The sequence below is a fragment of the Triturus cristatus genome, chromosome 8 (assembly GCF_964204655.1).
Source record: "Triturus cristatus chromosome 8, aTriCri1.1, whole genome shotgun sequence".
In the NCBI taxonomy this organism is placed as follows: domain Eukaryota; kingdom Metazoa; phylum Chordata; class Amphibia; order Caudata; family Salamandridae; genus Triturus; species Triturus cristatus.
In genome coordinates, this window is record NC_140591.1 from 1,534,156,201 (window position 1) to 1,534,177,124 (window position 20,924).

At 46.8% G+C, this 20,924-nt stretch overlaps 1 protein-coding gene across 3 annotated transcripts in view; it reads right to left on the reverse strand.

Annotated features, from left to right (window-relative positions):
• Positions 1-20,924, reverse strand: part of PDE2A (phosphodiesterase 2A) — a 1,179,840-nt gene that overhangs the window by 560,815 nt on the left and 598,101 nt on the right. The gene's annotated exons all lie outside the window — the stretch shown is intronic.

Sequence of the window (20,924 nt, forward strand, 5' to 3'; positions counted from 1 at the left end):
TAGTCAGACATGAGGACGTCCGGGACGTCGTGAATGGATGTTGGTTTTGGTGCGGTCCAAAGGTTCATGGGCTGCCCGAAGACGACCTCGTAGGGGGTTAAGTGGTGTTTGGTGGGAGTGGAACGCATTGATAGCAATGCTAGCGGGAGAGCGTCTGGCCATTTCAGTCCTGTGGTGGCAACTATTTTGGCTATCTTGAGCTTCAGTGTGGCATTATGTCGCTCAACCAAGCCTGCAGATTGGGGATGGAAGACCGCATGGAACTTTTGTTTTATACCCAACCCCTTTAAGATGAGTTGGATAACTTCGGCTACAAAGTGGGGGCCGTTGTCGCTCCACAAAATTCGACAAAGGCCGTAACGGGGGAAGAATTCTTTCAGCAATACCTTTGCGGTAGTCATAGCAGTGTTGTCGCGGGTCGGGTAAGCTTCTACCCACTTGCTGAAAGCACACACAACGACAAGTACGTACTTCAAGCTTTGGCACCTTTCTAACTGGATGTAGTCCATCTGTAGGACCTCAAAGGGATGATTAGGAACCCCAAACCCTCCCCGGGGTACAGCAGTTCCTTTACCAGGGTTGTGTTGGAGGCATACCAGGCATTGTTGGACCAGACGTTTGGCTGAGTCTGGGATCTTGTCGTTGTGCCAGACCTTGGAGATGAGTTCGATCATGGGGGCAGACCCTATGTGCGCGGGGGAGTGTGTCATGGTTAGCATGGGAATCAGGAACGAGTCAGGTAGCAACCATTTGTTCGTGTCTTTAGTTTGCCAGCAACCGTCATCGTCCTTCAATCCCACCCGTGCCCATTCAGTCACTTCGCGTGGTGAGCTGGCTAATTGGATGTCCCTAATCGTTTCCCTAGCATCCTTCCGTTTCTCAGTTTGTGACCTGGTCACGTACATGCGTGTTGTTGACCTATTCTCGGCTGTGGTTCGGGCAGTGATGTCAGCCAGCGCATTTCCCTGTCCTATAATGTCTGTCACCTTCTTGTGTGCCTGGCATTTGATCACAGCTAGCCGTGTGGGGAGGAGGACTGCTTCGGTCAGAGCGGAGACTAGATCTCCATGTAGGATGGGTGTGCCATGGGAAGTCAGGAATCCCCTCTCCTTCCATAGGAGCCCAAAGTGGTGAACCACCCCGAAGGCATACTGGCTGTCGGTGTAAATGTTTGCGGTTGTCCCCGCTGCTAGGATGCATGCTCGTGTGAGAGCAATCAGTTCAGCCGCCTGTGCGGATCGCTGTGTGATGCGGGCTGTCTCGACAACTGTTCGGGCCGTGGTGACTGCATAGGCGGCTGAGGTGGTGCCGTCGGGGAGCTTGATGCATGAGCCATCTACCCACAGCTCTCCGTCAGGATCTGGGAAGGCAGTATCTCGGAGGTCAACCCTACTCTTGGTCTGTTCGTCGGTGAGGGTCACACAGTCATGTATAGGGGACGCATTGGGGTCAGTGTCAGGGAGAGGTAGCAGAGTAGCTGGATTCAGAGTGGTGCATCGTTTCAATGTGATGTGGGGTGCAAGCAGAGTCAGTTCATAACCAGTCAGTCGTGCGCTAGTCAGGTGTTGAGTCTTGGTCTGGTTCAGGAGGGTGTCAACTGCGTGGGGTACTAACACAGTGAGGGGGTTCGAGAGCACGATCCCCTCACTTTGCCAGATAGAGACAGCAGCGGCGGCTACTGCTCGAAGGCAGGCGGGCAAAGCTCTGGCTACAGGGTCAAGAGTAGCAGAGAAGTAGGCACAAGGGCGTTGTTTAGGACCTATGGACTGGGTTAGGACAGACAACGCGCATCCCTCCCGTTCGTGGGTGTAGAGGGAGAAAGGTTTAGTGTAGTCTGGGGTTCCTAGGACTGGTGCTGAACAAAGGGCATTTCGCAATTCTTTGAAGGAGGACTGGCATTCGGGTGTCCAGGGGAGGGGGAAGGGGGCGTCTTTAGCTAGCAGGGAAAGCAGAGGCTTTACAATAAGGCTGAAGTTTGGCAACCACTGTCGACAGAAGGAGGTGAGGCCGACCAGGGACCGCACTTGCTTCTGAGTTTTGGGGACAGGGGTGTCTAGGATGGTCTGAATTCGGTCAGGTGTAAGTTTCCTCCCGTCTTTGGATAGGAGGTGGCCTAGGTATGTTACTTGGGGTTGGCAGAATTGTAACTTCTTCCTGGAGACCTTGTGACCGTTCTCCGCAAGGAAGTGGAGGAGGTGAATGGTGGCTGTGACTGCAAGTGGAGTGGTGTCGGCCGCCAAAAGAATGTCATCGACGTACTGTATTAACACCACTCCATCTGGTAGTTGGACTGCATCTAGTTGTCTCTTGAGGGCTTGGCTATAAATGCTGGGGCTCTCAGTGTAGCCTTGGGGTGCCCTACAGAATCTGTATGAACAGGCTTTTAAGGTGAAGCCGAACAGGTAGCGGCTGTCTGGGTGGATGGGGATGGAAAAGAATGCGTTCTTGAGATCAATAACGGTAAAGGTGGTGGCAGTGGACGGAATCAGGGTGAGGATGGTGGTGATGTCCGAGACCACGGGGTACTGAGGTATGACTACTTTGTAAACCTCTCGCAAGTCAACAATGAAGCGGTATGCTTTCTCATCTCCCTCGCCTTGCTTCTTAACAATGGGTAGGATAGGGCTGTTGCAAACATTACTGACTACTTCTTCTACCACTCCTGCATCGACTAGGGACTGGATGATTTCCACCAAGGCCTTCTCGCCTTCGGGCGATATCCGATACTGTGGAAGTTTTGGGAGCACCGCGTCCGGTCGGACAGTTATGTGTACGGGGTCGATCACCATGCGTCCTACGTCCGAGCCGGTCTTTGCCCATAGGTGTGAGGGTAACGTGTCGAGTAGGGACAAGTCAGCATTGGTTATGGAGAACATACGTTGTGTGAGACAAGACCTGAACAGATCCGGGTTATCGTGCAGGATGACTCGCACTCCGTCTGGGGAACATCTGATGGTAGCTCGGAAATGTTTTAGCAGATCAAGTCCCATAATAGCATCGGGGGTGTTGGAGGAGAGCAGGAATGTCGTGTCAGTGGTGTTATCTTCTAAGTCAAAGGAGATTGGTGCTGACAAGGGGTTAGTGGAGGGCGTTCCATCGAAGCCTATTGAGGTTACGTGTGAGCCAGACAAGGGTGCCCTAGGAATCAGTCGTTTAGATAACGCACTACGTGTCGCCCCAGTATCTACCAGAAATGGGGACTTTGTGCCCAAGACCTTAGCAGTGACGTAAGGACCTTGCTGGTCAACACAGAGTTCGACTGGATCCCTCCCTTGCCCCTGGCGGTCCTATGCAAAGTCATGGGTGTTTTCGTAGTCGGACTGCTGGCACTGGTTCTGTCGGGGGCGATCAAAGATGCTTGGTCTGCCTGGCCTATCGTTGGCGGTGTCGTTCGTGTACCCTCGTCCCTGTCCTCTACTTCTGGGGTCATATACTATGTCTCTGGTGTCTCTATTTTTGTTCATTTCCAGGAGGACCGGGCACTGGGATTTCCAGTGTCCGAACCCTCTACAGAACGCACATTGGTTCCCGTCTAAGTCTCTTCGTCCAGTGTAGGGTGCAGGTGTATGGTCTCTAGGGGGTAGCTTTCTAGGGGCGGTTGGTTGGTAATTTCCTTTAGGGGGCTCCCTTCCTATGGTCACCCCTTGCAACTGTGCTATCATTACCCTCTCCTTTAGTTCCTTTTTCTTTTTCTCGGACGCCCTATCGTTCTCATTCTTTTGATGTTCGTAGTATTGGGCCATCTGGAGGATAGCAGCAGGTTTGGAGGCTGCCCAACTACTCTCGCTGGTCTGTAGCTTCTGGGAGACTTCTTGTGACAGACCCTTCACATAATTCTGGACAAAGAGGTGGTGTCCGGTTGCAGTGGTCATGTCCTGGCCACTATAATCGGAAAACACTGTCTCGAATCGAGAGAAGTATTCAGACACATCCTCCTGGGGTTTCTGGCGACAAGCCGTCACTATTGACCAGTCTACCTTTCTTTCTGGGATTAGAGTCTTCAATTTCTGTACGATCTTGTCTGGGAGTTCCAATATGGCTTTTAGGGGTTTTTGTCCAGGTTCTCGCTGCTTATCTATGGTATCGAGTTGTACCCAGGTATATCCGAACGGCTCAGCGTGGTCGACTTTCCGGATTTGCTTCCACACATCGGCCGGCAGACATAACCCGAAGAACAAATCGATATCCGCTAAAGTCATTATGGTTGAACCTAAGGCCGTACCTAGTTCGGTGTAGAAGGCCGTCGGGTTCTTTCTTAAGTCGGGTTGGGTTTTTCTAAAGGTCAAGATGTCTTGTCGGTCCCATGGCTGGTAAACCCAGTTATATACAACCCTCCCCTTCGCATCTTGGTGGTTGATGTCGTCGTGTGTTCCCTGACCTCGTGGGGGGACCCAGTAGGGGGCGGCTTCTTTGATGGGCATCATGGTATCAGCCTTCCCTGCCTGGGGTTCAGTCGCTATGGGGGTCTCTGCTTTGGTTGTCTGTCTGTGTTCTCTAAGATGCCGGAAGACTTCGAGTGTACGAGTGAAGAGGTTCGTTACATCGCCCTCTCCTTCCTCCCCAATGTCTACCTTCCTATACAAGGTCGCTAAGCCTTCGGGACCTCTATCTTGGTACCTATCCTCATAGGCATTCAGGGTGTGATAACAAAGTCGTACGACAAAGTGTCGTCTGCGGTTGTCGGCATACGAGTTATACATGTCTGTTACATATTCCTCACTTTCTTTTCGTTCTACTAGTGTCCTTACTACCTCATTGATTCCGGCTTGTTCATCCTTTGTTAGTCGATTCATTCTGGCGGAATCTTTCTTTCTCATCTCAGGGTCATCTAACGTTATTGCTAACGTTGTGTTCAGTACAAGAGGCTCGGCCGGCGCGGAGGCCGTGAGGACCGAGGCCCTGGTACTGCTTTCACTTGCGTTTGGGGGTTGCGGGTGCTGTACTACAGGTTGGGAGGGGGCGTATGGAGGGGGCATGTAGATGATCGGGGGACCTAATAGCAATTCGTCATTCGCTCGTTGCTTGGAAGGCAACTCAGGGTAGAGTGTAGAGGAAGTCCTAACAGGGCACTGGCCTGATGTTTCAGACTCTTGTTTTAGTTTAGCTTCCTTTCTCTCCTTTATCTCTTCCTCTAACTTTCTAGCGGCAAGGTGAGCTGCCTTTCGTAATTCCCTTTCTGCCTTTACTTCTTCCCTCTTTTTCCGTTGTGTTGCTTCTTTGCGCCACATGCCGATACTGTCAAGCATAGTAGGCGTCGTTTTATTACTACGTAGAGCTATTTCTAGTGCTTCTATTTGATGGTCGTCAAAGGATCCCATCAGTGGCCACTGACTTTCGGAGTCCTTCTTTGTATATTTGTGCCATAGTTTGCTATAAGCTACAGCGACTAGTCCATATTTAGTAAACATGTCCTTATTAGGGGTGCCTTCCAGAGGAGCCGGATGGTTCATCTCTAATAAGCGGTCCGGGCAGAACCAACTACCAATCAGTTGGGAGAAGACGGGCATGACGGGTTACAACGGGGACAAAAGTCTGCACTACCTATCTTTTCACTGCTTGCAAAGACTAGACAGAATATCTCTATTCCACGTTATTTGTAAGCAGAGAATACCTCCAAAGAACCAATATCGAACAACCGGTGTTCGGACAATCAATCAATCAATGGTGAGAAAGAGATAGGCACGACGGGTTACAACGGGGGACAAAAGTCCGCGTTACCTACCCTTCACTATCTGCAAAGACTAGACAGAATATTTCTATTCTACGTTATTTGCAAACAGAGAATATCTCAAGAAGTACTATTCTTCAAAACAATCAATATTCGGTCAATCAATCAGTGGGGAGGAAAATAGGCGCGACAGATTACAATGGGGGACAAAAGTCCGCGCTACCTACCCTTCACTATCTGCAAAGGAAGAGAGAGTATTTCTACTCTTCTCCATTTGTAGGCAGCGAATACCTCAAAAAGAACAATCAATAAGTAATACTAGTATTTTCAATCAATTAGTCAATCATTTAGTAATTTGTCGTATTTCACGACCTTACCCGGACCGCGTGGACAGTTTTCTCGTCTTCCGCCTCCAGCGCCCGATCGTCCTCTACTCTCCGTTATTGCTGCGGCACTCCTGATGGTTCCCAGTCAGGACCGTAGATCACTCGAGAGAGGTCTGCTCGGAACCAGTGAAGTTCGGATGATCGGCTGCCAGACGAGGGTCTATCAGGCAGGAGCTCTTCCCGATCGTTGCAGTCGTTCACTTTGTCGTCAGGACCTCTCCCACTGGATCCACGTGTCGCTGATGGGCCCCACGTTTGGGACGCCAATTGTTAAATATGGTAGTGGCAGTTGCAGTTTCAAGTATTGCCCGGCGGTAATCGCCTCTTATACCACTCGAAAATTAACCAACAAAGAGGCAGGCGCCGGAGACTGGAAGGCAGGAAACAAAGTTTTTATTCCGTCGGAGTAGAACACATCAGATCGGACAGCAAGGTATCGTCACGAGGTGCTCTAACTGCATCTCTGAGACCTGGTCTCTTATACACACGTTTATGACTTTATTGCAGGTTTATCATACATGGCACATTCTTGAGATCGCTTTGATACATGAAAGAACATCCTCAGAATCCCCGGCTCAGATCCGCTCCCACACATAGCTACAGTAGAAGTCCCCACACCACCCACAGTAGGAGATGGCTATCACACAGCTGGACATTCCGCCAATTCCCAGGGGTGTGTGTCGGGTCTCAGGGGGTGGGGGGCCTTGATCTACTGTAATCCCTTTGATGTGGGGTGTTTCCCTTACAGCAGGGGCAATAAACTGCATCCGCTGGGCTAGGTGATGGCCTGGGATCGGTTCGGACAATCGGGCGCAGAGGAAGGGGGTTATCAAAGAGATGTATGACCATGTATGGGATGTCGGTCAGGCGTGGGATGTGGTTACATGGCAGGGTCGCGCAGAAGGAGAGGGTTTATGGCCCATGTATGAGAGAGCGGGGGTGGCCGGCGCGCGGGGGGATGTTCGCAGCGGCAGGGGAATGCGCCGGCGATCGGCAATGAGCAGGGAGAGAGACCAGAGTGCCTAAAATGGCTGCCGTGCGTTTTTCTGTGTGTCGCGCTGGGGAGAGACAAGATGGCGCAGATAATGTTCAGTTACGAGCTACATTTCCACATCTGTGCAGATGGCACACGATGGACGCATGGTTCTAATTTTGAAAGATGCCTGTCTAGGTGCAGTATCTGTGCAGATGTCGCACGGTGGACTCGCGGTTCTAATTCTAAAAGATGCCTATCTAGGTGCAGTATCTGTGCAGATGTCACACGGTGGACTCACGGTTCTAATTCTAAAAGATGCCTGTGTAGGTGCATTATCTGTGCAGATGTCGCACGGTGGACTCACGGTTCTAATTCTAAAAGATGCCTGTCTAGGTGCAGTATCTGTGCAGATGTCGCAAGGTGGAGTCACGGTTCTAATTCTGAAAGATGCCTGTGTAGGTGCAGTATCTGTGCTGATGTCGCACGGTGGACTCACGGTTCTAATTCTAAAAGATGCCTGTGTAGGTGCATTATCTGTGCAGATGTCGCACGGTGGACTCACGGTTCAAATTCTAAAAGATGCCTGTCTAGGCGCAGTATCTGTGCAGATGTCGCATGGTGGACTCACGGTTCTTATTCTAAAACATGCCTGTCTAGGCGCAGTATCTGTGCAGATGTCACACGGTGGACGCATGGTTCTAATTTTGAAAGATGCCTGTCTAGGCGCAGTATCTGTGCAGATGTCACACGGTGGACTCATGGTTCTAATTCTAAAAGATGCCTGTCTAGGCGCAGTATCTGTGCAGATGGCACACGATGGACGCATGGTTCTAATTTTGAAAGATGCCTGTGTAGGTGCATTATCTGTGCAGATGTCACACGGTGGACTCACGGTTCTAATTCTAAAAGATGCCTGTGTAGGTGCAGTATCTGTGCAGGTGTCGCACGGTGGACTCACGGTTCTAATTCTAAAAGATGCCTGTGTAGGTGCATTATCTGTGCAGATGTCGCACGGTGGACTCACGGTTCTAATTCTAAAAGATGCCTGTCTAGGTGCAGTATCTGTGCAGATGTCGCACGGTGGAGTCACGGTTCTAATTGTGAAAGATGCCTGTGTAGGTGCAGTATCTGTGCAGATGTCGCACGGTGGACTCACGGTTCTAATTCTAAAAGATGCCTGTGTAGGTGCATTATCTGTGCAGATGTCGCACGGTGGACTCACGGTTCAAATTCTAAAAGATGCCTGTCTAGGCGCAGTATCTGTGCAGATGTCGCACGGTGGACTCACGGTTCTAATTCTAAAAGATGCCTGTCTAGGCGCAGTATCTGTGCAGATGGCACACGATATTTGCATGGTTCTAATTTTGAAAGATGCCTGTCTAGGCGCAGTATCTGTGCAGATGTCGCACGGTGGACTTGCGGTTCTAATTCTAAAAGATGCCTGTGTAGGTGCATTATCTGTGCAGATGTCGCAATGTGGACTCACGGTTCAAATTCTAAAAGATGCCTGTCTAGGGGCAGTATCTGTGCAGATGTCGCACGGTGGACTCACGGTTCTAATTCTAAAAGATGCCTGTCTAGGTGCAGTATCTGTGCAGATGTCGCACGGTGGAGTCACGGTTCTAATTCTGAAAGATGCCTGTGTAGGTGCAGTATCTGTGCAGATGTCACACGGTGGACTCACGGTTCTAATTCTAAAAGATGCCTGTCTAGGCGCAGTATCTGTGCAGATGGCACACGATGGACGCATGGTTCTAATTTTGAAAGATGCCTGTGTAGGTGCATTATCTGTGCAGATGTCACACGGTGGACTCACGGTTCTAATTCTAAAAGATGCCTGTGTAGGTGCAGTATCTGTGCAGATGTCGCAAGGTGGACTCACGGTTCTAATTCTAAAAGATGCCTGTGTAGGTGCATTATCTGTGCAGATGTCGCACGGTGGACTCACGGTTCTAATTCTAAAAGATGCCTGTCTAGGTGCAGTATCTGTGCAGATGTCGCACGGTGGAGTCACGGTTCTAATTGTGAAAGATGCCTGTGTAGGTGCAGTATCTGTGCAGATGTCGCACGGTGGACTCACGGTTCTAATTCTAAAAGATGCCTGTGTAGGTGCATTATCTGTGCAGATGTCGCACGGTGGACTCACGGTTCAAATTCTAAAAGATGCCTGTCTAGGCGCAGTATCTGTGCAGATGTCGCACGGTGGACTCACGGTTCTAATTCTAAAAGATGCCTGTCTAGGCGCAGTATCTGTGCAGATGGCACACGATGTTTGCATGGTTCTAATTTTGAAAGATGCCTGTCTAGGCGCAGTATCTGTGCAGATGTCGCACGGTGGACTTGCGGTTCTAATTCTAAAAGATGCCTGTGTAGGTGCATTATCTGTGCAGATGTCGCACGGTGGACTCACGGTTCAAATTCTAAAAGATGCCTGTCTAGGCGCAGTATCTGTGCAGATGTCGCACGGTGGACTCACGGTTCTAATTCTAAAAGATGCCTGTCTAGGTGCAGTATCTGTGCAGATGTCGCACGGTGGAGTCACGGTTCTAATTCTGAAAGATGCCTGTGTAGGTGCAGTATCTGTGCAGATGTCACACGGTGGACTCACGGTTCTAATTCTAAAAGATGCCTGTGTAGGTGCATTATCTGTGCAGATGTCGCACGGTGGACTCACGGTTCAAATTCTAAAAGATGCCTGTCTAGGCGCAGTATCTGTGCAGATGTCGCACGGTGGACTCACGGTTCTAATTCTAAAAGATGCCTGTCTAGGCGCAGTATCTGTGCAGATGGCACACGATGGACGCATGGTTCTAATTTTGAAAGATACCTGTGTAGGTGCATTATCTGTGCAGATGTCACACGGTGGACTCACGGTTCTAATTCTAAAAGATGCCTGTCTATGAGCAGTATCTGTGCAGATGTCACACGGTGGACTCACGGTTCTAATTCTAAAAGATGCCTGTCTAGGTGCAGTATCTGTGCAGATGTCGCACGGTGGACTCACGGTTCTAATTCTAAAAGATGCCTGTGTAGGTGCATTATCTGTGCAGATGTCGCACGGTGGACTCACGGTTCTAATTCTAAAAGATGCCTGTCTAGGTGCAGTATCTGTGCAGATGTCGCACGGTGGAGTCACGGTTCTAATTCTGAAAGATGCCTGTGTAGGTGCATTATCTGTGCAGATGTCGCACGGTGGACTCACGGTTCAAATTCTAAAAGATGCCTATCTAGGCGCAGTATCTGTGCAGATGTCGCACGGTGGACTCACGGTTCTAATTCTAAAAGATGCCTGTCTAGGTGCAGTATCTGTGCAGATGTCGCACGGTGGAGTCACGGTTCTAATTCTGAAAGATGCCTGTGTAGGTGCAGTATCTGTGCAGATGTCGCACGGTGGAGTCACGGTTCTAATTCTGAAAGATGCCTGTGTAGGTGCATTATCTGTGCAGATGTCGCACGGTGGACTCACGGTTCAAATTCTAAAAGATGCCTGTCTAGGCGCAGTATCTGTGCAGATGTCGCACGGTGGACTCACGGTTCTAATTCTAAAAGATGCCTGTCTAGGCGCAGTATCTGTGCAGATGGCACACGATGGACGCATGGTTCTAATTTTGAAAGATACCTGTGTAGGTGCATTATCTGTGCAGATGTCACACGGTGGACTCACGGTTCTAATTCTAAAAGATGACTGTCTATGAGCAGTATATGTGCAGATGTCACACGGTGGACTCACGGTTCTAATTCTAAAAGATGCCTGTCTAGGTGCAGTATCTGGGCAGATGTTGCACGGTGGACTCACAATTCTAATTCTAAAAGATGCCTGTGTAGGTGCATTATCTGTGCAGATGTCGCACGGTGGACTCACGGTTCTAATTCTAAAAGATGCCTGTCTAGGCGCAGTATCTGTGCAGATGTCGCACGATGGACTCACGGTTCTAATTCTAAAAGATGCCTGTCTAGGCGCAGTATCTGTGCATATGTCACACAGTGGACGCATGGTTCTAATTTTGAAAGATGCCTGTGTATGTGTATTATCTGTGCAGATGTGACACGGTGGACTCACGGTTCTAATTCTAAAAGATGCCTGTCTAGGCGCAGTATCTGTGCAGATGTCACACGGTGGACTCACGGTTCTAATTCTAAAAGATGCCTGTCAAGGTGCAGTATCTGTGCAGATGTCACACGGTGGACTCACGGTTCTAATTCTAAAAGATGCCTGTCTAGGCGCAGTATCTGGGCAGATGTGGACGCAGGTGCACAAACCTCCACTGAAGCCTGAAGCACAAAACTGTAAATTTAATTAGTAAAATGAGCTGAAGACAGCACAGGGGGGCATCCATCCCTAGCGCGCGCCCAGCAGTGCCTCCAGATGGGGGCTCAGTGACCCCCAGGTCTTGCTGTTGTTGCTTTTACATAAAATGGAATGAACCTGAAGGGAAATGCATTTTATATCAATGAGCACAGTCCATTGCGGAGGCAAATTAAACCCGTTATTACTGCACCAGACTTCCGGGTCTTTCTTGTAGGACTTCAGCTCTTTCAAGTGTCTTTTAATTCCTTTTACAGCCGGACACAAAGCCCTCAGAGGCCGCTAGAGTTGGTTGTGATGATGGAGCAGGCTGGTACTAACAACAAAAGAGACTGTGAGGGCGGACGAACTGGAGGGCAGGGTGGCCCGTTTTCTAAAACTTGAAAACTTCAAATAGTTGGCAAATAACAAATGCAGCAGGAAGCTGCGGCACACCGGAAGAGGAAGCCAGTTAATACAGTAGTCAGGTTACTGCACTCTACAACTAAGGGGATACAAGGACCTTTTAAGCACTAATACATTAGGTTGGAAGACGTGAGTTTTAGCTGTCATCACATTTGGTTGTTAAATGTGAATTTTAGTCATCTTAACATTAGGTTGGTAGGAGTGAGCCTTTAGGTGTCATGGCATTTACTCTGCATATTAGTAGAAGTGAGTTATAGGTAGCAGAAGTGAGTTTTAGTCATCATAACATGAGGTTGGTAGATGTGGCTTTTAGGCGCCAATACCATCAGCCTAGTGCTTAGGTGACAATCCTCTTTATTCCTTTTAGGTGCAGGAGGTGACCACTCTGCATGGTGAGGAGAGAGGAAAAGGGAGATGGACCAAAGGAGAGATGAATAATCCTCAATCCTCATTTCAGAATCCCTGGACCCCTGATGACCCATACTAAGGGCCTCATTTATGAAAAGTGATGCATCGCTGCAGGAAAACAGCGATGCGTCACTTTTCATTGCGCCCTCCTTGCGACACCAATGATGCGTCATATTTACAGTATGACGCATCATGTCACAAGGAGTTACAGATACGTCAGTATATCTGATGTATATGTAGGTGCAAAAATGACGCATTGCTGGAGTGTGTCACAAAAGTGACGCACCTCCAACAATGGGTCATTACACATGGGCAAGTCCCACGTGTAATGTGCCTGTGTCAGTCTTACGCCTGCCATGAGGCAGGCGTAAGATATTGACGTATTTGTGTCCTAGAAGTGGCGCAGTGAAATCTTATAGATTTCACTGAGCCACTTCTATGAGCCTTTCTTGCGTCGGAACACCCACCCTGCATACATTATACCTAGCGCAGGTATAATGTGGCGCAGGAGTTTACAAAGTGACGCATCTAGGTAGATGCGTCACTTGGTAAATATGGTGCAACAAGGATAATTGTTTACGCCACTGGTGCGTCACAAAAAGTGACGCACCGGCAGCGCAAAAGTGACGCAAGGGCTCATAAATAAGCCCCTAAGACTTTAACATCGGGGAAAGGAGTAAACTCCTAAAGAGACAGCACCAACATATTGGCATGTGGAAATAAACTCCAAGCAGGAGATGGAAAGCGCTGGCAACTGAAAATCCTAGAATATTAATCTAAAGATTTAGGGCCCGATTCACAAAAGTAATCTGAGACAAAATCCTAACTTTACGACATTCTGTATTCACAAAGTGCATTTAGGAGTAGTAAAGTTAGGAATCCTAACTTTACTACTCCTAAATGCCCATTGTGAATACCGAAAGTCGTTAAGTTAGGATTTTGTCTCAGGTTTCCTTTGTGAATCGAGCCCAAAGTGCCTAATTACGAGTTCGCCCATGGTGGTGGTCCCTGGACAGTCAGACCACACGCCGTATTGCGACTAAAGTGGTGGGGCAGCCACAGGACCGCTGCTACAGCTGGGATCCTTGATCCGGTGGTGCAGCGGTCAGAGACTATAATATGCTGGTGGTGCAGTTGCTGCACTGCCGAGCATATTATGAGTTTCCTCACTGCCCTCCTTTTCATACATTGACCCTGCCATGAAAAGGGTGGTGGTGGAGAAAATAATGGGCCCCCTGGTGCCTCTGTGCACAGGGGTGCATGCTGGGGGGCCCATGGTGTGCCCCCCTGTCTGTATGCACCCCCATGTTCCTGCACGGAATGAAATGCACAACATTGTGCATTTGGGTCCATGCAGGAACGTGCTTTGCCATTCCCAGTGCGGTGCACCACCAAGGCACCGCCCGCCAGACCAGGAGAAAACTCCTAATCTGGGAGGCGGGTGGCTTTGGCGGTGTGGCAGTGGGGCGTTGGTGTGGTGCCTGCTGCTACACCACCAAAGTCATAATAAGACCCTTAGAAATTGCCCTGTGCTTTGACCAAATAAAGTCCTTTTGCTGAATTATCCCAAGTGCTGGGTGATCGGATGCACCTAGAAGCTGACAGGAGGCTAGCAAGATCCACTGAGACCTTCCTCTCTCTGCTGGAGTTAATGAACTCTGGTTCATTGCGCTACTAATCTCAGATATAATCCAGTGTTATCTGCACCAAACAAGAAAACAATATTATTTTACTCTGGAACGCCCCCTTTGCATCTCATTAGAGATACAAGGGGCAGCATAGAGTAAAAGGGTGCTAACATGCGAATTTGCGTGTTAGCACCCTATTGCTGATAGGGCACTAGTTTTATCTCTGCTTTTTTGGCTTTTAAAGCCAAAAAAGCAGAGATAAAACTAGCGCCCTATCAGCAACAGGGTGCTAACACGCAAATTTGCATGTTAGCACCCTTTTACTCTACGCTCCCCCTTGCATCTCTAATGAGATGCAAAGGGGGCGTTCCAGAGTAAAATAATAGGAGAAATGTCGCTAAGCGACATTTCTCCTATTATCAAGGATATCGTTAACCCTGTTAGCGATAAAAAAAGCAGCGCTAACCGCGGTTAACGCTGCTTTTTTACGTCTGGTATTTTTCTGACTTAGCCATGATAGCTTATGTAAGGTGGATATCATGGCTAAGTATGTCTATCCCTATCAGCAAGCTATCGCCAAACCTTGTGGGATTATCGCTGTATTTCCAGCGATAATCTCACAATTGGCAGCTTGCGCTCTGAATTTTATCGCTTTGGAGATAAGCGTTGCTGATAGCACGCTATCTCCGCGATAAAATTCAGAGTTGGCCGGCGATAATTATCCTCACGCTAAGAGCGCTGAGCGATAATTATCGCCGGCCCTTGCTGCTAAACCCCTAACTTTCCAGTTCTCAGACAGACAGCAACTGGAGGACATTCTCACAGGATCCTCTACTCCAGAGGGTGCCAACACTAAGAGCCTCCTCGTCTGATGTCCAACATCTGTCATCCATTGAACAGGTGCTTATGGGACCCCTCTCAACATCTGCCATCCATCTGGCTGACAAGCACTTTGAAATGGCAACACTATGTACACCCTGTAAAAATCCTTAAATATCAATACGTTTTGTTGATATATTTCAAGTGTTTGGTAGCACTGATTCATTCATGGGTTTTGAATTACTTACTGCGTGTCACATGAGTATATTACTCATTAGTAAGAAGTTACTAGTCTGCTCGAAAATCATAGACAGGGCTACTGAAATTATGCAGCAGGGGAGCACCAAATTATGTGGCTGGGTTGACTAAATTATGCTGGAAGAAAAGGCAAATTATGTGGCATAATGCAGCACATTTTCTGTTACTATTACTTCATTATTTTTTCATTTTTACACATAGTAATACTGCATTGGGCAAATGTTTCACTTAATTAGTAACAGGTTAACAACCAAATACAGAAAAAAGCAACTGAAAGATGACCAGCTAACCTTTTCAAAAGGCCTCACACTGCGTGCAAACCCATGTTGCCACTTCTCAGTAACTTTTGATCATTTTGAGTTAGACACAATTCTTTTTTTTTCCAATATCTGCAGATTATGTGGCAGATGATGGATTATGTAGCAAATGCAGCAAATCCATAACTATGCAAAAAAATGCCGCAGCATCACATAATTCCAGTGGCTCTGCTCGTATATTACTAGATCATTACATTACATTTTTCATAAAATCTTAACATTGTGGACTATTCCAGAACTATGGGTTGAGAGACGAGGAGGCTGATCCAGAAACTAGCATTACTCCAGTTTATAGCATCTCCTTTTCCCTTGCAGGCCTTTTCCAGGTTACCACCATTGAACCTACCGTTGTTCATTTAGTGAACACTTTGTTCACCACGGCTGATTGAGTAAATTTCCCCTCAAAGTCTTTGACTCTACATTTTCAAAAGATTCTCTCCAATATTTTAGTTACCACCATATTGCTATGCTACCGATTCTTACTGATTCCTGGATTAAATTTCTGTCTGTCCATTTGTTACACATATTAAATCTTAAAATATTGTCCGTCCCTGGTTTGCAACTTGGGTTTTGGGATGCCAGGCTAACTGAGATTGCTTTTTGTTGCTTTTCAAAGTAGCACCTTTATTTTATTTCCTTTTATTTATAAAGTTTTATACAGCACAAACTTGACCCAGAAGGGTATCAGAGCGCTTTACAAATGGTTCAATAAGTAGGAAACAGACAACCAAGAAACATACCTTGGAGACACAACACCAAGGAGAATCAGGCATTTTACTTTTATTGGATCCCTCTGGTAGTTTTGAGACCACTAACGACCTAGCATGTTTGCCAGACATAAGGATGTGGCTGGTGAGTCAGAAACAGTTAAACACTGCTTCACATATTTTTCCCAAATCAGACAGCCTGCATATCTGTTAAGGAATCTATGTCATAACTGACTCTTGCTCACTGTGGGGTACCGCTGAACTCTTTCCTGGTTCCCCATTTTTCAATATTCCCCCATTATACAATTGTTACATCTTCATGCTCTGCAATTTCAGAAGTATGCTGCTATAAACCAAGTGATCTTCAAACTTGTTATGTTTTTATATTGAAACTTACAAACTAGTACAAAATCAGTGGAGATGATGGGGTTCGATATGACACACAAAAGGTTACGAGATGAATGCCTGCAATTTGTCTAATCAGTGGCAATCACTCAGGGTAGTATTCCAGTTGATTGTTATTTTGCTCATCATCCCCCCTCACTTTGGACCCAGCCATATGCAAATCAGTCATGACCCTGGTCCAATAGGAACAGTCCAACCGGAACTTCCAGGGCAGGTCCTGCCTGAACTAGAACGCAAGCAATCTAAGATTGGTTTTGCCCTGATTAGGGCTCATCAGTTGGGTAGAGCCTAGTTCCAGTGGTACAGTAAGCAGGTGGCCCTTATCTAAGCATACCCTTGCCACTTGGGGCTTTACCTAAAACACCCAAAAGGTGATTAGATAAATGCTTTAAATGTGTCTAACCACGGGCATTCGCTCAGTGTAGCATTCCAATCCATTGTTCTTTTGCTCACCATGCTACCTCAATTTGACCCGGCCACATGTAATGATGAAATTCAAGTGACCGAGCTGAGACATTATGTGCACTTTTCCACAATTTAGAACTTTACAGACATTGAGCCAACGTTAGCCGGTTCCGTCCAACATCAGTCTCGGGGGGTGAAAATCTCAGGTATTTTCCTTGTTCGGGGAGGACCAATGATGGGGATTGCCTCCTCAGAGTTTTTGAAACTCAACCCACATTTGTTCCAAGAGTATCTGGCCACTGAGCAATAACTGGGGCAAATAGTGGCAATTGCAAAACATGCACCAATGTTTGTTTTTTAAGCTTACTATGTCTCCCTCAGCAGACTCATCTTCCCAGATCCAACAAGACAAAAGTAAAGGGCAGAGAAGATTAATTTTACGTACCAATGTACAATGGAGCAGTGTATCCCATGATTTTAAGAACATGGAGGATTACATGGCTTTTAAGAAACACATCTTGGGTTCCTCATCACCTCATTTAACATTTCTCTAACTCTTTTTGCATTCTCATGTCTAGCAAAGGCCTTATATGGTCTTTGCTGCCTCTTTACCCATTATTGGTTTTTGGCTGCATTGCCCCTCTGTTAGGGGTCACCGCATGGGTCAAAACGCAGTGGTCGAAGTGGGGGAAAAAAAGTAGGGGAACTGTGGGCGGAGACTCAGGGGGGCGGGAATAACCCAAGGATTGGATTAGTGGGCGGAGTCGGAGGTGTGGCTAGAAATAGCAAAACATACCAATTTTTGAACGTTTGGCATTTCACTGACCAGTTACAGCTTATAACGTTATTTAATTCAAAGAATCAATAAACATGTTTATTTGAGGTTTAATATATAAGCTGTTTATACTTAATTCATTTACAATATGGGACATGTTTCTAATCACAGAATATTCCAAATACGCTTATAAGTGGAATCATAAGCCATTTGTCTCCGAGCCATGCAGTTTCTTTCATCTGCACTTCTCCTCCCTTTTTCTAATCATTTCTGAACATAAAATTCAGGTTTAAATTCTATGACAGGTGGCCCCACGATATTTATGAACATTGTAGAAGACAGACGATTGATTGATATTCTGTTCCGCAGTGGTGTGAGCACATCATTCATTACACTAAAGCCCCGTTCACATTCAGCAGTTGAGGTACAAAAGGTGTTTATAATGTGCATTAATGGTTTCAGGCTTTCAGAGATGCAATTTTTATTTTGTTTGTACTCTCTGAAACCAAGGATGTACTGCCTGGTATCAAATACATGCAACCTGCTACAAAGGTTTTGTAATTCTCCCTCACCGTATAAGATGTCTACTGGATCTGGCCAATAAACTGGTCGTAGGAGTTTCATTCTATGTACTAACTCTTTGTATTCTATTTCATCATTGTTTGTGGTTGTGCATCTAGAAACATTTGATGCATTAGACATTTTCATCCTTTTTCGCAGGTTATTTGCTAAGCTCCTAAAGAACTGTGCCCTATTGATGCTAACACAGCCTTTGTCCTGTTGCAGTCCTACACCAGCAAACTGCATCCGTTCAGCAGCATCTAATGCAGTTGTAGCAAACAAAGGGCCCAGGTGCATCAGCCATTGATTCAAACACTAAAATCTGCATCTGTATTGAACAATCGGCCTCATATATGGTCATATCACGCCACTGCAGCCTTCTGGATAGGTCACCCAATTCTGTGAGAGCATCATATAAAATGCCCATATTTTCAACAAACACCAGGGAGGTTAATAAACGGTTTAAACCAGCATATTTCCTCTGCTCAATGTCACTCCTCGTTGAGTCTTCGAAAGATTCCATAAAATGTTTAATAAGTCCCTTGTAGTTATTCCAAACAGCTCTCACAGATCTTTCACTTGAGGACACCCAACGTACATCTAGCACCTTTCCAATTGCCAGAAGTCTTACTTCTACCTCCAGAGCACATTCCCCAAGCTCTCTCTGATTTTTCGGAGAGGCATGGTAGGTGGTATACAGTTTATCAAAAAAAATTTGAGCTGATTAATGCCTGCGACTTCTTTACAAACATCACCCACAGCAAGCTCCAGCTTGTGGTTAGCACAGTGCCATACACTCAACTGTGGATATTTCAGTTTCAGAAGAGTTGCCACACCGGATTTCCTACCTATCATATTGGAAGCACCATCTGTTACAAGCTGAACCAAATGACTTTTTAAATACTCATCAGTAAAACCGTGTCTCTCTAAGCATGCAAGTAAGGTATCTAAGATTAGATTTGCTGCTGTGCTTGGCAACTCAACAAGGCCCAAGAAAAAGGTCAGTGGCTCATTGTGTTTATCAATACATGCTCTTACACAGATAATTAGGGTGGTCAATTTACTATTTGTGAGCTTAGGGACATATTTATGGGAATGGTGGCGCAGGGCAGCACAGCAAGTTACTTTGCTGCGCTGCCCTGCGTCACAGGGAAAGGGCGGGAATGTGCCGTATTTATCCAATATGGTGCATTCCGGTCTTTTCCCCCTGCACTGGCGCCATTTCGACAGCCTAGCTTCAACGCAGGCACACTTGCCCCATGGTGCAAGGGTGCCTCCTTTGCATGCAGGATTGTTTTTGTGCAGGAAGGGGCACCTTCCTGTACAAAAACAATCTTGAGAGGCTTTTTCATCTTTCTATGTGGGCTGCAGAATAAAGCACAGTTTGAAAGAGGAAAAAGCAAGGAGAAATAAAGATATTTCTCCTAGTTATGCCTCCTCTGGGGCAGCGCAAGATTTTGCCGCATTCCCAGGATTACAAGTCCTTGTAAATCTATGAATGCGTCAAAAACCGTGGGGGTTGTGTTGGAGACTTTTTATTATTGCAGGAAACTACTGTGTGACAAAGCCACTGCTGCTCTAGGGTGTGCTGCTTTGTAGACCTGCCCGCAAGACTGGTGGTGAACCTGGGTATGAATTGTGGTGGACAGGGTTTCAAGTTTACCCAACTGGCCACCGGTAGGGTTCACCTGCTGGTGCTAAGAGACCAGGGCTTCTAAGGTCTAGTGGGGCCTTCTAAAGTCTATCATGGGTGCTCCCTCAGGAGTGGTCTGATGGACAAGGCATGAAGGCTGAACCAGGTTCCCCAGTTCCAAATTTGGTAGCTCTGGCCATAATGCCACATCCTATCCCCACCGAACACCCTTCTGCCCCACTGAGTGAAACTCGCACTGTCTTCACCTACAACCCAATTCTGCCCCATTATAAGCACCTGGATGTGACTCATTTCAAATTATGCAGTGCCTGAAAAAAAGTAACAACATTCTGGGAAAAGCAAATACTCATAGGGAATGCAGGATTATGTAAAGCATGCAAAATATAAGCAGGAACGACATGTTACCTTAACGCTTTTACTCTCGTTCAGAAATCAATGAGTATTTTTTGTCTCAAACATTGAGGACATGAATATAGGGCTCCTCCTGTACACATGTGTTAAGCAGGGCTCAGAGACAAAGGAACTCTTCAAGAGAATCTGATCTGACTCACGGAAACCCACAAGGGCTCCTTCTTATCCACAAATTGTGCACTCTTGATTGTCAGCGCCAGGATGCCTGCTAGGTGAGAGTGCGCTTTACAAGTGAGATAAATAAATAAATAATTATTATTCATGTCAACCAGCTAGCTGCTCAATCATAGTATAGCACATATGTATTCAAGTGTCCTGCAAAGAAGAATGAGTGCGAGTAAGTAAATGTGGGTGTGAATGATTGAGTGCCTGAATGTAACTGAGCATGAGTGAAAGAGTGTATGTCGATGAAAGTGAGAGAAAGTGAGTGAGAAGGAGTCACGTAGAGTAAGTGAAACTGTAAGTTAGAATGAGGTAATCAGAGTAGGAAAAAGTGGTGAGACTGAGTGAGTGAGAATGTGATACCGAATGTTGAAGAGTGAGCGCAAGTGAGTAATTTTGAGTAAAAGGGAAAGTGAATGAGAATGAATAATGGGGGTAGTGAGCCTGAGTGAGATAACATGTGAGCAAGCAGGACAAAACACAGGCCTTGGCAAAGTGGAGGTAAATATTTACTTATGGGAGGAACATATTGTGCATCTTGAAAAGAAATGTGGTCAACTCCTGGGGATGTTGTCTTGGCACAGTAATGGCTTTTGAGAGAATTTGTGTAAAAATGGGGTGTTGAAAATAAAAAGCAGTATTTGACCCTATAGTTTTTTTTTCAAAATTATCT